Source organism: Phacochoerus africanus, chromosome 5, assembly GCF_016906955.1.
Source record: "Phacochoerus africanus isolate WHEZ1 chromosome 5, ROS_Pafr_v1, whole genome shotgun sequence".
In the NCBI taxonomy this organism is placed as follows: Eukaryota; Metazoa; Chordata; class Mammalia; order Artiodactyla; family Suidae; genus Phacochoerus; species Phacochoerus africanus.
In genome coordinates this window covers 1127514-1141525 of record NC_062548.1, presented here as the reverse complement: position 1 = coordinate 1141525, position 14012 = coordinate 1127514, and the positions used below count along the sequence as shown (strand labels likewise).

General features: G+C 50.5%; 1 protein-coding gene across 2 annotated transcripts in view; it reads right to left on the bottom strand.

The window, feature by feature from the left end:
- Positions 1-14012, bottom strand: part of PHF2 (PHD finger protein 2) — an 88314-nt gene that overhangs the window by 73292 nt on the left and 1010 nt on the right. The window lies entirely within an intron of this gene.

Here is a 14012-nt window from a genome sequence, read left to right as displayed (position 1 = left end):
ATGTTAGAGGGGTCGCCATAAGGGCCTTTAGAGTCAGGGGTCCTAAAGAGGGCATCCTGCAGCTTTGCCCCCAGGCGGAGACACTCAAGCCCAATGTCTACAAAACCTACATTCTGGAGTTCCCATCATGGCGCAGCAGAAAGGAATCTGACTAGGAGCCATGAGGTTGCGGGTTCGATACCTGGCCTTGCTCAGCAGTTTAAGGATCCAGCATTGTGGTGAGCTATGTATGGTGCAGGCCACAGACACAGCTCGGATCTGGCATTGCTGTGCCTGTGGCATAGGCTGGCAGCTGCAGCTCTGATTTGACCCTTAGCCTGGGAACCTCCATATGCCTCTGGTATGATCCTAAAAAAAAAAAAAAAAAAAAAAAAAAAAAAAAAAAACTACAGTCCACAAAATCTGGAAACTGAGAGGCGGGGTCAGAATGACCTCTACATTCTGATCATCTTATTTTCATGTTTATCTCTGATTTAAAAGTAATATTATGCTCTTGGAAAACAAGTTGGAAAGTTCAGACCAGTATTAAAGCATCAGTGGAAAACTCTCAACCCTCTAACATGTCAGCACATTTGCTTCCAACATGTCTTCCATTTTAAGAAATTCAAACCAACTAATACACTATATAGACAACACTGAATCTTGCTTTTTTCCCCACACTTAACATTAGAGAATAAACATTTTCCCATATCATTAAAATCTTGTAAACATCACTGTTGATGACTGAATAATTTCCTATTGTGAGTACATTATAATTTACTTAATCATCTCCTCGACTCTATCAGCTAAGAGTCTAGAATCCTTGATATATTAAATGAATATTCCGAATGTCTCTTTATGTGTTTAAACCTGCTCCAGTAAATTTTTAGCAGGTATTCCAGATAAATGCAATGGGCTCTTTAAAAATCAGAAGCAGGTTTTAGAGCTTTTATTCCAGCAGTTTCTAGGCAAACCAATTGTATGCAGATATAGAGCAAACACCTCTGTCAGGAAGTTCTGGGAATTACAGCCTTTCATTTGGATATAACCCTTGGAGACTCAAAAGGTGGCTGGGAAGACAAATATGACCTGAGCGCAAATGTAGTCTGAGGTCGTGTTAAGAGAAATATGACTCTAGACCAAGGTGAGGTCCCCGTCCTCAGCCCACACCACACTCCTGAGGGCGTCAGCTTGGAGGGTGTTTAGAGGTGGGGCCTGGAACCAGCTCTGTGTTCTGACCCTCCTGGGGACAGCCCAGCATGAAAGGTGGGCTTGGACCTCCACTGCTGCCACACCTGGCGGGAAGAGAGACTGGTGTGCTCCAAGGTCCTATCCTGGTGGGACATTCTACTATCTTTCCTTGCCCTTTTTGGTTTAACCACAAAGGGCAAGTAAAGCAAAGATCAGGTTATAGAAACCTGGATGGGCTCCAGTAGGCCCCTTCCCCAGACTCCCAGGAGGCACAAATGCAAGGTGTGGGGGTTGGAACAGAGATGTGCTGTGACTCCCTGAGGCAAGTGCCTTTTGATGGGGGACCAGGGCTCTGAGGCTGGGATGGTGCAAGCTGGGCTTCAAGGGACATTTGAACAGCAGCTAGCATGGCCCGTGGGCAGTGAGCGTGGTGAAATGACACTGGCCACACTCCACCACCATCAACCTAGCATTGTGTTGGGAACACTGAGCATCAGGGACCTCATCTGGCTCATAGGGCAGGTTCCCAGGACAAGAGGAGGCACAGAGAGATCTAGGGCCTCACCACGCAGGGGGCACCAGGGCCCGCTGTCCATCCATGGGACACTCACACTGACAGATTCCAGCAAGCACAGACTTGTGCTTCATCCATAGTTCCACCGCATAGACAGGACACTTCCGAAAAGGCCTTGAAGGATTCTCTTGCCAAGTGAGGGGTAAGAATGGCAGGCTGCCAAGTACTGCCTTTTCCTCCACTAACTGGCAGTGAGCACAGATCCCGCTGAACAGGCCAGTGCTGGGAGGTGACTGTGCACTCTCCAAGGAGGACACTCCAGTACAACAAGGCTCCTGTGAGCATGTGCTGTGGCCCCAGCACAGGGACCGTCTGTGCAGGGATTCCTACAGGAATTGATGAATGAACCCGAACCCTGGAATCCTGGAGTGTCAGGATGTTAGTGACAGGAATCAACCAAGCCTGACTCTGCCATCCCTCGGGCCTCCAAGTGGCCAGCTCTGAGGAGGGGCTGATGATGGGCTGATCCTGATCTGCAGTTCCAACCAGGGACCTTGCAGAGCCGGCCAGACCACACGAGTGACACGGGGCCCCTGAGAGAAGGCAAATGGAAGGAGAGGCCCCAGCAGGATGACCCTGGGGCAGGGCAGGCCTCCACTGAGAAAGGCATCAGGCCACCTCCTCCTGTCGACAGAACCTCAAGCTGGTCACAGCCTCCCACTGTAGACAGGCAGCCGGGGCACCTGGACCCTCGGCAAGTGGGGTCCTGCAGTCATCACTCACCAAATCACAGGAGGCACAGGGCTTCCTGTACTAAAGCACAAATGTGTGCTTCCCAGGACTAAGGGGACGGGGAGGCTTCTCCAAGGACAGAATCCACCAAAAGGGTCCAGCCCATCTGTGGGGAACACCCCGATGTCTAGAAGGAGCACTCGGCTGACAGAGGAGACAGACTGGTGTGCAGCCTCAGCACAGGTGTGCAAAAGGAGTGTGGACCAAGTGCTCCCTGCATACCCCCACTCACACCTCCAACTCTGAGTGTGCATCCAGGCCAGGAGCCGCTCAAGTGGACGGTGCTACCATTGGCCCCTGGGGCAGAACATGGAGAAGCCCAAATTGCTCTCAGTCAGCCTTTCAGAGAAGAGGTGCAGAAGACCAGTCTAATGACATCTTTCTTTTCCGAAGAGCAATTTGAAATCTGATAAAACAACACATGAGTTTGAGGCCTTGAAGAAACTGTGAAAGAGGAACAGCATTATGACCCTCATTGGTAGCCCTTGGGATCAGCACCTTGTGGAGAGCGGGCCCACATCCATGTCACAGAAAACCCCATGGGGCCGGCGAGGGCTACTCAGTGGCCACAGAGGGTTACAGGCAGCCCTGAGAGCTGTCATGGTGCTACACCTGGGCTGGGGTTCCCAGCTCACAGGTGTGAGAAGGTGCCTGCAGGGGAGGGTGTACAAGTTGGAGATATGGCCCCCAAAGGTACACAGTCTCTGTAGGAGCTTCAGTGTCAGGATCAGAGGACAAAGGCATCCAAGAAGCCACCACCACTGGCAGCTGGGCACACAAAGCTCTGTAAGCCTGGCTCTGTACAGAGGACCTCAAGTAGGAAGCGGGTGGTAAATGCAACAATTTGGGCACCTTAGCTGTGACCAGGGAGCAGCATGAGATGTTAACAATCAGGGAGACTGAGCCAGCACAGGCACAAACTCTACCATGGCTGCAACTTTTTTATAAACCTGAAACAAGTCTAAAATAAAAGTTTATGAAGAAAAAGAAAGCAAATGAGGCCTGACCTCACAACAGGACTCTGAAGGAAGGCAGAGGGGAAATTCAGCGAACAGGTGAGCTTTCACCCTTTGCCAGCCCTGGAGGTTTGGGGGCACTCAGAGCACTGCTGGAGCCAGAGGAGGGAATGACTGGGAGTGCTACCTGCCCCCCACCCATCAGAGGAAGGCCACCTCTCCTCTCACTTCTCAGAAGCAACCTGCTCTTCTCGTCTTTATTAGAAAGTGTCTGAGGAGTTCCCATCATGGCTCAGCAGTAACGAACCCGACTAGCATCCATGAGGATATGGGTTCGACCCCTGGCCTCACTCAGTGGGTAAAGGATCTGGCATTGCCAGGAACTGTGGTGTAGGTCAAGACACAGCTCAGATCCCACTCTGCTGTGGCCATGGTGTAGGCCAGCAGCTACAGCTCTGATTCGACCCCTAGCCTGGGAATTTCCATATGCCGCAGGTGTAGCCCTAAAAAAGAAAGAAAGAAAAAAGAAAGAAAACATCTGGGCCACTGGCAAAATCCTACAATGGTAGGGAGAAAGGGATTTCAAGGTGAGTGAGCTCAATAAAAGACATCTGCAAACTGAAAAGAATGGAATAACATATAATATATATTAAATGCATCTATATTTATATAGTGATAAAAAAAACCACAGTGAGATATAATTTTTCACCTTCCAGATTGAACTGACAAAAAGATCAAAAAGTTCAAAAAGTGTGTTGCCAGTGTGCAGAGAAATTGCTACAACCCATCTGGCCATTTTAAAACCTGAAATGCTGTCTCCTTCAACTCAGCACCCTTACATCTTGGAATTTATCCAGCAGATGAAGTCGCGCTTATGCACACATAACTGTGTGAAGCAGGATGCTCCCTGCACAAAACTGCAGTTCCTCAAGATGCGAAACAAGGAGACAAGGAGACTGGATATGCAGCCCCGAGTGCCTGCATGAGGGAGCCTGTGTGAGAACCATGTCCCCAGCAGAGCCACACCTGCGTGCGTGCCTGTGTGCCTGAGGAAAGGGAGAGGGGATGGCTGTGTGACACAAATGTTGTATAAACAGAAATCTCCCTGGAGGTTTTCCTAAGGAGCTGCAATTGAGTTTGTTCTGAGAAAACAAGCTTTTCACTACATATTTTTTCATACTCTTTAAAAAAAAAAAAAAAAAAGTCCTAGTGTTCCATTTGCAAACTTGTTCAATCATCTCTTTTTAAGTGAATAAATGCAGTTTTTCCTTATTATAATAAATAAAAATAAGAAAAGGGGTCAGAAGTTCAGTTACCTCTTGACCTCAACTGGGGGCAACTGTGTCCCCCAAGGCATGGGCCACGCCTGGAGGCACTTTTGCTATCACAGCTTTGGGGAGGGGGTGTTACTGGATTAGTAGGCAGAGGCCAGGGATGCCGCTCCACATGCTGCACAGCAAATAATTTTCTGGCCCCAATGTCCATAGAGCCCAGGTTGAGAAACCCTGATCTAATATGTACACACTATTTCCCAGACATGTCCTGTCTGGAGCTAGTTTCCATTATTAAAAAGTTTTTTTCTCAAGTTGAATGTTAATCCGTCCGCCTCCATCTCCAAGCTTTACTCCAGCACTTGATTTTTCCACAGCCCTGAGGCTGGGCCGGCCCCCCTGCAGAAGGAAGTCCCCCAGGGCTGCACCTCTGGAGTTCGGCCGCTGAGTGCCAGACAAGCAGAGCCACCAACCAGTGCTCTCTGGTCCCATCAACACCCACCTTCCATTCCAGAGGGTCACAAGGTCTGTGGAGGAAAGGAAAGGAACCACCAAGTGCCCTGGGGAGCTGGGGAAGGGTACAGGGTGGCAGGGCTGGGGCACGGTGGGAAGGTCTCTCCCTCACCCCTGCCCAGAGAGCCAGGGGGATGCCCTGAATGGAACCCTCAGTCCCTGCCAACATTGCCTTTAGGGCCCACAGAGATTTTAGACAGTTGGGGGTGGGGCAGTGGCTGTAGGAGTTGGGAGGGGCCATCCAAAGACCAGAGAGGAGAGCACAGCACACACTGAGCAGAACAGGGCTGAGGACACAGGGGGAAAGCATTTCTACCTGTCTTTCAAGGCAGAACTCAGGTAAGAGGCACTCAGAGCCCTAGTCACACACCTGACTGAGGCTCAGTGAAGGGTGGGGGTATGTGACACGGTCCCTAGACCACAAACATGGCTCACCCGCACCAGAGAGCCACCCCAGGTTCACCTGTCCACTTCTACATCTAGAGCTAGGGACCAAAATTCAAATGTCTGATGTGTACACAGTGGCAGGTGGCAGGGCTCCTGGCAGACAGGGGCCCAGGTGGCTGAGGGGGATGCTGGAGAGGCCCAGGGGCAGTGCCAAAATCAGATGGGGGCTGCCTGCACAAGTACCCAGACTGAGATCGAAAGATCACCAAGACAACACGGTACCATGAGAACAAGGCCAAACGGCAGCTAATACCTCCAGTGTCCAACAGCAGAAGTGGAGCTTGGAGAAGGAGCAGTGCCTGGCAGATTCCAAACTTCCCAACATGCCGCTCATCAGTCAGTGACCCAGGCCGGCTGCTGGCCCACTCTGAGCCAGTTCTCCTAAGCAGACCCAAGTCTAGTACATGGCGGCAGACAGGGGAGAGTACCTAATGCTGGGAGCAAGTAAGAGGTAGGAAACACCTCTCACCTCCCCGGGTCACCCCTTTTTATGAACTATAGCTCCAAAACAGCTGGGAATCAGCCATAGTTGTTAGACTTTCCAGGAGAGAGACTCCACCAGCACTAATGGCAACTAATCCTGGGGTTTTGCAAATGTCAACAGAAGGATGTTTAAGGAGAGGCCCCCTCCCTCTAAGGCAGGCCCCTGGGGTTTCTTCCTGTGGTGCTGCGGGATCCCCCTGCTCACAGGGTCTGGGGAGTTCACCACACTCCTCCCTGGGCCTTCCTCACCTGAGAAGCAGACTGGATCACTCTAGGGTGCCCCCAGTCATGGTGCATCAGAACCCCAGGCCCCAGGCTCTTCTGCAGGAAATGGGTGCTGAACACCTAAATCTATGTCATCTCTCCAGTCGAGGGCAAGTCAGCCCAGGAGGGTGGCGAGACGAAGCCTGGGTAGGAAAGGGCCCCTGTACCCCACTGGGACAAGCTCATGTTCCCAGGAAGCACATTCTCACTGTCCTTCCCACTCATCCCAGCTTCCCTGAGATTCATACCTAGACTCTGACTTGGGGGGAAGTTTCTAAAGGGACAAGGGAAAGTCACAAAGTTACAAGAATATCTGCAAGTAGCCCGGCTAGTCGTCTATTAGTGTGGGATGGACAGCCCACATCTGGCTGCCCCGGGGTAGGCATCTGTGGGCTCAGACCTTGCCCCAGGACACTCTCCAAGGTCCAACCAGCCACTCGCACCAATTCAACACTGCAGGACCTGTGCCCAGCCCACAGTGTGTAGTGCGCAAGAAGAAATGAGTTTCTACCCTGCACATCTGTGTGAAGCAGAAAACAGCACCCTATCTGAGGGACCCAGACCCAGGTACATCTAGCCAGAGGCTGTGCCCACAACTTCCTGGGGATGGGGCCCACCCCAGCATAAGGCTCACGGTTCAGTCAGCAGCCTAGGCTACCATCCAAGGGGCTTGTTCATTGTCCTCATGCCCTGCTCAGCCCAAGGAGCAGTGCTGACCCATCCTGCAGGTTCGCATCTGCTGAGACCTGCCTGCCTTCTGGGGTCCTGGGCACTGTCTCCCACCACTCACATCACTGAAAGGCTAGTGGAGAGAGCTCCAAGACAGACACACCGCTGCCGCACCAGCCTGCTGTGCTGCAGCATGGACCTGAGGGAGCTCATCTTTCTGGCCTCGGTTTGCTCGCCTCCCAGTCAGAACAGCCCCCCACCACCAAGACCCTGGGGGGAGTGAAAAGGTCAATAAGACCACGTGCAATATGTTCCCAGCAGTGGACCCTGCCCCATGCCCCTGCCACTTCCTCAATGGTCAGGTAAAGGAGACAGAGATCTGCATGTCAGTCCCCCCAAACAGTATAAGGAGTCCCCAGTATTGTGTATGGAAAATGCCTAGCCCAGGAGGTGACCGAGGCAAGGCTCAACAAACACTTAGGATTAAAAGGGAAAGAAGCACCCCTCTCCAGGCATGCAGACATGCTCTGAACACACAATATCCACAGGTGTGCAGCTGAGTGTGTGCACACACCATCACATTCATGAACACCTGCATCCCGCACATGTCTGGTTCTGGAAATTTGGCTGCTACACATTAAAAGGTGATTAAGGGCTGATTTTTTTAATAAAAAGGGTGAAAGCACCATCAATGAACAATACAAAAAGGAAATTACAAAAACAATCCCACTTACAATTGCATCCAAGGGGATGAAATACCTTAGAAGTAAACTTAACGAAGAAATTTAAAACTCACACGCTGAAAACTACAAATCATTGCTGAAAGACCTAAATCTATATAAATGGAAAGACATTTGTGCTCATGCATGAGGAGATGTCAAGATGTCTAAGATGTCAATACTACCCAAAGTGATCCACAGTCCACTGGGGTGCAATGGGACTATCAGTGTCAGCGTCTCCGGAGCACTGGGACACAGATTCGACCCCCAGCCTGGTACAATGGGTTAAGGATCTGGCATTGCTGCAACTGAACCTCAGATCTGATCCATGGCCTGGGAACCCCATATGCCACAGGATGGCCAGAAAAAGGGAAAAAAAAACTGTCTGTACATCAGTGGACATTAACACAGCAGTGAAAAGACAACTCACAGGATGGAAAAGTATGTGCAAATTTTGTATCTGATAAAAGTCTAGTGTCCAGAATATATAAAGAACTCTTAAAATTCACCAATAAAAAAATCCCAATTTTAAAATGGGCAAAATGTTTAAACAGACATTTCTCCAAAGAAAATAGACAAATGGACAAGCACATGAAAATACATTCAATATTATCAGCCATTGGAGAAATACAAAACAAAATCATAATGAGATACCACCTCTCACCCACTAGGACACCCGTAATTTTAAAAATAGGAAAAAACAAGCATTGGTAAGAATGAAGAGAAATCAGATTGCTCCTACATTGATAGTAAGAATGTAAAGTGGTGCAGCCACTCTGGAAAACAGCTTGTTGGTTACTCCAAAAGTTGACACAGAAAAATCACATGACCCCAGCAATTCCCTAAAAAATTGAAAACAGGTCGTCAAAAAAATATTTGTACCAAAATGTTCACAGCAGCACTACTGACAAAGAGCCATAGGTGGAAAAAGCCCAAATGTCCATAAACAGATGAACGGCTATACAAACTGCAGTATATCCTTACCATGGAGTATTATTCAGCCATTCAAAAAAATCAATGAAGTTCTGATACAGGCCACAACATGGATGAACCTAAAAAAACAGTATGCTAAATGAAAGACGACAGACACAAAAGGTTACATGTAGTATGATTCCATTTATACAAAACTTCCAGAATGGATAAATCTACAGGGACAGAAAACAGATGGGTGGTGGTTCAAGGTGGAGGGGAGGGGGGAGGGGAAGGTTTTTTAATGTGTTTTCTTTTGAGATAATGAAAATGTTTGGGAACTGGACACAGGTGCTGTTTGCAAAACATTCTGAATGTACTAAATGCTATACCCTCTGCACTTTAAAATGGTTAATTTCAGGAGATCCCACTGTGGTGCGGTGGCTTGTCTCAGTGGCGTTGCCAGTTCAATCCCCAGCCCCTCAGAGTGGGTTAAGTATCCAGCATTGCCACAGTGTGGCATAGGCCACAGATGTGGCTTGGATTCCACCCCTGGCCCAGGAACTTCCATATGCCACAGGTGTAGCAAAAAAAAAAAAAAAAAGAATCAATAAAAAACAAAATGGTTAATTTCACAATATATGAATTTAACCCTAATTTAAAAAAAAAAAAAAAAGAGGAAAGGCTGGTTTCTCCATTTGCCTGGACAAACACTACAAAGACCTTTAGTTCTTATGCTCTGAGGTCAAAGCCAGTCACTGGTTGGAATTCTAACTATGTTTTTCCATGGATGACCCAGAACTTTGGGGGGAAGTAAAGAGACCCTACACCCTAAAGCATAAGGCCAAGCCCCACTCCAAAGAGCACAGTTAGGCTCACCTATCGCCAAGCCAAAAAGCTGAGACCCAAGACAGGCAGAAGTCAGGGAATGCAGACAGAGTGGGACAGAGAAGGAGAGACACAGAGATGGACACACAACTCTGAGAGGTTAGTGGGACCCTCCTGAGACCCAGAGGGCACTGCAGAGAGCCCAGCCTCCTTACGTGGCACCGTATGTGGCCTTTCTGCTGAGATGTTTCCACCCATGTCGCATTTTCAAAATCATAGACAGGAATGGGACGTCGGCGTCCTTAAGCCAGAACATGCCAAACACCACTTCTGCGCCTGCACATGATGGAGGTGCGACCACCTGCTGTGGGCAAGGAGACGAGACCCTCCCTGCCCCAGCACCTCCCCCACTAGAAGTGGGAAGACAAGGGTGCCACAAGGGTGCAACACCCAGGTGACTATGAGAACCAATAAAGATGGACGACTGTGAACTACTCCTGACACCATAAAGGGGGCCTGAGTGTGCGCCCTGTAGGCTCTTAGTCACATCAGTCATTAGAAGTCAACTGGCGACTTTGCTTTACCCACACCCGAATCTTCAGAGTTAGATTCTTCCAGCACACTTCATCATGGAACATTATTTTCTGGCCAATTCTCACTCCCAACAGGAAATCTCCTCATTCTTTTGAAAAAAGGCCTTGCCACATGGCCAGGTGCCACCAGCGCAGAGGTGAGGGGATGGCCCCAGAGTGGCAGGGTCCACATCAAGAACCCCAAGCCTCTGCCCAATCTCAAGCCACCTGAGCCAAAGTGGCCCCAAACAAACGTGGGCTGCAGTGCAATAGCTCACTCCAAGCATGTTTCCAGGCCATTATTTTCAATAAAATCAAACATTCTAGTGATTACCATGAGCTCGATTCCAAGTCACTTCCTCTGAGATTCATCTCATTTGGAGAGGATCGATGGACAGGGGACACCTGCTCTGCCCTCTGTAAGTTGGCAGGACATTCCTCTAACCCCCTCTGGAACTTTTTAAATGCACACAGTGAGAAATCCTCCATTAAAGATGATGAATTGTTCCTCCTAACTACATCAAACAGGCCACAGCTCCACCACCAGGTGAATGACACTTCCCATGGTATTTAGCAGTCTCGAGTTGGAAGATTTAATTGTCAGCTCTGATCATCCAGATTGAGACACTGAGGCCTGACCCCTGGCAGCCCCTCCCACCCTTCCATCCAAGTGCACATGCTTTGCTGGCCAACAGAGTCAGCCGTCAGCCCCACTCTGCAGTACCAAGCACCCTTGAGAGCCGAGGACCCAGGGAGAGACTCCATCCCAAGAAGCTTAAGGCTGGGTGGGGTGGGAGACACAGAGACAGCCCACAAAGGCCAGCAGTCCTAAGGGAGATGGGAACAGAGACAGGGCTGTAGCAAGGAAGGGAGGTAGAGCACAGATGGATGGACGAACATCAGGCACCTCTGGTCAGCCCCCCGCTAAGCACTTGCAGAATTCCACCCCTTCTCCCTACCCCAGTCCCCACCCCCAGGTCCTGCCTGTCACCTCGCACCTAGACAGGGGCTCTAGTCCCCATCTTTCCCCCAATTGTGCCCACAGCAGCCAGAGGGAAATCCTCAGTCAAAGCTTCAATCCCCTCCCCCACTGCTGTTCTACTCAGAAGCCCCAGTGTGGCTCCCTTGCCTGTGGACCATCTCGACGCAGCCTCCTCCTCGCCCTACACAGTGCCTCCTCAGGGCTCTGAACACCTCTCCAGGCTGCTTGAAACTCCCGATCCACCTGCCTGACTCCCATAGAAGAAACCCTGTAAGAAACCCTCAGAACCCTCGGGGCTGGCACTGGGCCCCACACAGAACATGCACCCCATGGTACTTATTGAGGAATAAAGGAGACTTCTGCCACTGAAGGACTTGCCCAGCACCTTCAGCTTTCAAATTCTTTAAAATCAACTTCACGGTTTATGCTTCCCAAAACCCTTCAGGTTCAGTACAACAGAAACTTAAAGAGGGCCAGGAAGCTTCTGGATATCTGATACTTTAATTGAATTATTTCTATTTCCCACAGACAGAGACTTCACATCAGAGTGGTGACAAAGTGAGACACCCAGGTCATTCCCTAGAGGGACCAGTCTCAGTCAGATGCCCTGCAGAAGGCAGGGTGGGGGGACACACAGGGTCTGGCAGAAGGCCCCCATTTCTTGGCCTAAGTGGCTTTGTGTCATCCTAACTAGGGAGGCAGGTCCCCGATGCCCAAGTAGTGCCACACTTCCCTATCAAACACACAGACAAGACAGCTCTGAAAACAACCAGCTGCAAGATCCATCCCTCTGGTCAGAGCCAATTCCTGGGCAATGCTGCACTGGGTGTGAGGGCTGGACTCACAAGGTGCTCCAGCCCCAGGAGTGACCAGCCATGGTCAAGATGGGGTGGAAAACAGGCTCCCGCCTTCCTAGCTGACTGAGCCCAGTGGAGAGACACCTCCCTGCCCCGCAAATGCTGGTGAGGGTACTGGTCGGGGTACTCAATGCTTCCTGTTGAGATGGACAAGCCTGGGAGCAGGCTCTGCTCCAACCACGTTCTCAGCTGGCAATGCTTCTATAGTTCTCCCAGCAAAGATTTGGCCACTGTGAGTGGGTAACCTTAGAGACCCCCTTCCAATCCTCGCCAAATGGGGTGCGCTGGAGGGATGGGTCACAGGTGGAACAAGAGGTAGCCTGTTACTTTCACAGTTATGTTTATTTTCACAGGTACTGTCTATGGCAAGTTATACTAATATTCTATTTCAGGGAATGATACAAAGTTTCCTTCTAAAAGAAATATTCAGGAGAGTAAGGAGACATGAGAGTGAAATGAAATGTAAGGTCCTGGAACTAAATAAACCTGTCAGAGGCGTGGAGTTTGGTTAGCAGATCTCCCCCAGTGTTTCTGCCTCAATGTCCATGCTGGCAGCAGAATTTGATCATTTTGTAACTCTTCTGTAGGTCTAAAATCCTCTCTAAATACAAAGTTATGAAGTATTCAAACTTTGAAAAAGTGAGTTGGGTTGTTGAATGTAAAGTAAACCATACAGGTGGGACTGGATCTGCAAAGAGTGGAGGGTCATACATCCAGGAATACCTGATGATTGTGAATCACGTGGATCATATCACATAGCTTCCTATCACAGCAGAGAAGGGCCATGCCAAGGAGGTGGGAGACCTGCCCAGGGCTGTGGGGGACGCATGCAGCCTTGTCCAGCCTCTCCCACAAAAGACTCAACCCCTGACACCGCATTCCCACATCACAGCATCTCCCCTGGGTCATCCAGAGGAGGACTCCAGGAAGTGTCCTGGCCTCAGGGCTCACTTTCACAAGGGACCCTTGATTGGATGCAGAGAAGATGTGCCCCGTGGCACTGCAAAAGCACAACCCCTTTCAGACCCTAGGGCGAACCCACATTGTTGGAAATGAACTTGTGCTGATCAAATGATCTGTGCCTGTACCAGATCAAATCAAAGACCTCACATGAGAAATGAGACCTCAGGAAATAAGACCTTCCCAAAACATCCCCTTGAAGGTATCTCAGGACACAACCTCTCCCTGCCTCTGCCTAAGTCAACCCAGCAAATGACACCAGCCCTCCTCAGGCCAGCCCTCAACCCCTCTCTTCTGACTGCCCTTCGTTCCTGGGTCTCACCCTACCCCCTTGACTCCTCCCACCCCCTCCTTCTCATCTCAAAGTCTAGCTGAGAACTGGCCTTGCCTTTCCAACCCAGTGGAGAAGGAGCTAGAAAGTCAAAGATTCTCCTGCGCCCTCATACTCCCCTAGCCTAGGCACCTAGGGAGCTCGGCACGCCCTGGATGGGAGTGTGGGAGGAGGGAGAGGCCCCACCACTTTCAGGGCACTCGAGGCCAGCTTCTCAGCATCTCTGGAACTGAGGAGCCATGAAGGATCATATGGCAGCTCTCACCCCTGATCCAACCATGAACTCTGAGAGGATGCCAACTGGTGGGTGTGCAGAGCAGCCCTGTTCTGGGCAGACTTCAGGGCTCACACTCCAGGCTCTGCTGCTCTGTGGGGTCCCCGCAGCCCTGGATATCCACAGGAGAGCAGCCCAGGAGGCCCAGGGGATTTCAATGGGGATCCCTGTCCCATGGAGTCCCACCTTTGCTCAGTGGGGTCCATGTCACAGGCACTGAGCTGGGACTTGGGCCTGGCGCTGACCAACCTGAGCGAGCCCCGTCACATCTGGCTGCCTGGCTCCCCCACTAGCAGAACTAGACACCATGGCCCATATTTAAGGGCCACTGGCTCCTCTGCAGTTAAAAGTGGGGGGAGTTTCTCCTCTCTGGGAGCTGAGGAACCACCTCCCGCCACACGCTCCGCTCTCCCTCTCAGCCCTGCTCCTGCTGGTTTCAGACTGGAGCCTAGGAGGGCATACCACCCTGGCCAGCCGCTGGCGGGTCCTGCTGAGGCCCAA